Raw genomic sequence first — 3,572 nt, 5'->3', positions numbered from 1 at the left:
AGCAAGGAAAAGATACACTGACACAGAAAGAACTTCAAAATGATTAAAGTAATTAAAATGACATTTACGTAACAGTATAGTAAGCAAACATTGTACCCACAGACATGCTCAATAACATATGTAATGCAGTGTTGCCAACTGAGCACAAAATGAAGTTTTGTTAAATGGCACGGAACACAAATTATAACATGTAGAAAATCTAATTATGAGTATAACCATACCTGTGAAGTCATGATGTACCGTTTTGCCAACGTTTGAAGATAGGCCTATATGAATTCCTATATGAATATCGGATGTAGAAGAGAACATGCAGTATACGATTCAAACTACTTAAAACCAAAATATGAGACCACAAACAATAATATAATCAGTGAAGCACGAAAATAAGGGACGAAGCACAGCGTCGAAGCAGGTTTGTCCAACTGGAAAATCATAATAGTATCAAACACAACACACAAAACTGAAATGATGCATGCTCTTGGATTGACAATTGACTATCAGGCTCATGTTTCTGATGCTCGTAATATTGTATCATCTCACACATTATTGGTAGTCAATTTTTCAGTGTTACTGTTGATAAAGCGCTCCGCAGTGTGTTGGTAATGTATGTATTCTTCTACATTCGAGATTCATGTAGGAATTCATATAGACCTATCTTCAAATGTTGGCAACACTGTACATCATGACTTCACAGGTATGGTTCTAATCATAATTAGATTTCCTACATGTTATAATTTGTGTTCCGTGCCATTGAACAAAACTTCATGTTGTGCTCAGTTGGCAACACTGCATTACATATGATGTTATTGAGCATGTCTGTGGGCCCAGGTGTGCGCAGATCCTTGGATTAGGGGGGCAAATCAATAGCGTTACTCCTGAAGATATGCAACCACCTTGTATCATTACTTTTTTATAATTATATAAGAGCAAACCTCCTCTGCTTTTAGATTGGAAAAAAGGAACAGAAAAGCTTCGCCCCAACTCCCTTTTAGAGTCGGCGCCCACATATAGTGTGTGTGTGTGATAATATACTGCTGGGAGGAAACCAACGGAAGAAAGACTGAAATATAATTAAATCGGGAAATTTTGGTCGAGTATTGCAAAGTTCAAAGTGTTATTTTGTATAGCGATTATTACAGACGTCTTTCAAAGTCTGTTTTTGTGAAATATAATTTATATTAGCTGAGAAAATTATTTTAAAAAATCAAAAAAACGCAATGCCAAAACATTAGGTGCGGCGATCGCCCCCACTTGCCCCCATGTGCGCACGCCTATGTCTCTGGGTACAATGTTTGCTTACTATGCTGTTGTGTAAATACCATTTTGATTACTTTAATCATTTTGAAGTTCCTTCTGTGTCAGTGTATCTTTTGCATTGCTATCTTCACATGATTCTAGATTCTTCTATCCTCTGTATCTCCTGTGTTTTTGGGTGTTGGCCCGTAAAACTTAGGATTTCTCACTTTTCTTCACTCTTCTATCGATTGCACATTGTTTGATTGAGCAATGCTACTATCAATATAAAATGTTCCCTTGTGAGTCAGGTCTTTATGCAAGTAAAATTGTGAATAGATGATGCACGAAACATTTCTCCAGTTTGAGATGATTCGCTTTGGTTCACAGCATGTTGTCCAATCAACATAATATATTAATCTCAATATTGCTGTGCATGTAATGTATTATTTCATTATATACTGTATATTCAAAGAAATAAAAACGCTGATCACACATGAATCAAAAAATTGAAAGTAGACGAGAATATCAAATCTAGAACAACTGTTGGAAATAATTTTGTACATTACTGTCCCCATTGACAGACCTTCTCCAATTCTCCTTATTCCAACATATTTTACTTTCTACGGAATAGAAGATCTTGCTTGTCACACTGAGTATGCATTGAAATTGAAACTTTTGAAAAAGTTTCAGCCTGGCTGGGATTTGAAACCGGGTCGACCGAATAGAAGTTCAATGGGCTAATCACCCACCTACTGCGTCACTTCATCTTCCACTCAAACTAATACCTTGTTAAAATTGTTTCATAGAAGAATATACACAAGATACTAATGCTTATGTGAGTGTCTTAATGACTTACTCGAGATTTCCTTGTTTAACTCAGAAACAATTTATATAGATGTTCCTCAATGAGGAAAATATCAAGAAACGTTCTTCAAGTTGAGGTTACGTCATCGGTGTCAGGGATGCTCCCGATTTACATTACATTTCTTCTTTATCATAACTTCTAATTGAAGACCTTGGGGCAAAAACCCGTTAAGTCCAAAAAGTGAAAGTGTAAAGGAGATAGCTTCACAAGGGTTTCTCTTCATCCGATTCTCTTCAAATTTGGTACGTATATACTAGACCGGAAATAAATCGACACGTACAGTATTTTTTTTTTCAAAAATAGGTTAAGGGGCAAAGGACCCCTTTTCAAAAAAAGTGTCCCCTTGACTAATAGGGCCGCATTAAAGAAACTAAACGCTGCCGATGCAAAGATGACTTCAAAGTAGGACATACGGGTTTTGTCGTTTTTGCGAGAAAAGGGTTATAGGAGACAATGGCCCCCTTCGAAATGACAAAGGACTGCACAATCCCTACGGAAATTGCATTTCGGTGGAATTGCTTGAAATCGCGATATGTTGTAGATATGGTGTTCCTGAGAAAAAGTCTCAAGGAGGCGCAACCACAAATCACTGACCGTTTGGCCACTATAGAGTCACTTTTTTGAAAACAGCCGAAGATGACAACATTCTGGATTTCGGTAAAAATGAATAAAACCGTGATATGTTGCAGATAGGTCCTGAGAAAGGTCCTGAGATATATTGTGGTCCTGAGAAAAAGTCTTAATGGGCATAACCAACAATCACTGATCGTTTGGCCACTATTTTTTTTTCAGATTTTTTTAAACAGGCGGGTATAACGATATTTTTTATTTCGATGTAAATGAATGAAACTGTGATATGGTGTAGATGTCATAATCCTGAGAAAAAATGTCTACGGCTTTCCAGGGTTTTTCTTTTCCTGCAAGATGAACATCTGAATGTTGTCTATGTTCAAATGATGTTGGCCGCTACTCTCCCCATCCCTTTTTCGGGTTGTGGGATAGGACTTTTCAAGGTTTCATACAATTCTACCAAAATTGCAGAGTGTCCTTACCTTCTGTTGTTTTAAAAAATGTGGCCCCGGATACGGAAGTGGGCGTACAGTATAGGTTAGTTATGGTAGAATGTCTGTACACAGTTACCTTGAAGTCTTAGGGTAAATGCATGTTGAAGATACCTCGCGACCGAGGTCGAGGTTTAAGTCGCGGTCGCGACCTCGGGGCGCATATAGCAAGGAGGTCGCACCCTCGCTGTTAAGTTCTCAGTTTGAGAAGAAACATTGCTGTGACGCATGGAAATTATTCCATCACTGCATAAAAATCACTGCGAAACCATCTTTGTAATTGAAAGGACCAAACAGTTTATAAATAGGGATGGACGCAAGACGAGATATGATAAATGCCAAAGTCTCGCCTCTTGTTTCGCAAAAAATATTTGAGTCTCATCTCTTGTTCATCTCTATCAGTATTCAAA

Source organism: Thermobia domestica, chromosome 13 (assembly GCF_964235325.1).
Source record: "Thermobia domestica chromosome 13, izTheDome1.hap1.1, whole genome shotgun sequence".
NCBI classification, from domain to species: domain Eukaryota; kingdom Metazoa; phylum Arthropoda; class Insecta; order Zygentoma; family Lepismatidae; genus Thermobia; species Thermobia domestica.
The sequence above is the reverse complement of the archived record's forward strand: the minus strand, read 5'-3'. Positions refer to the sequence as shown.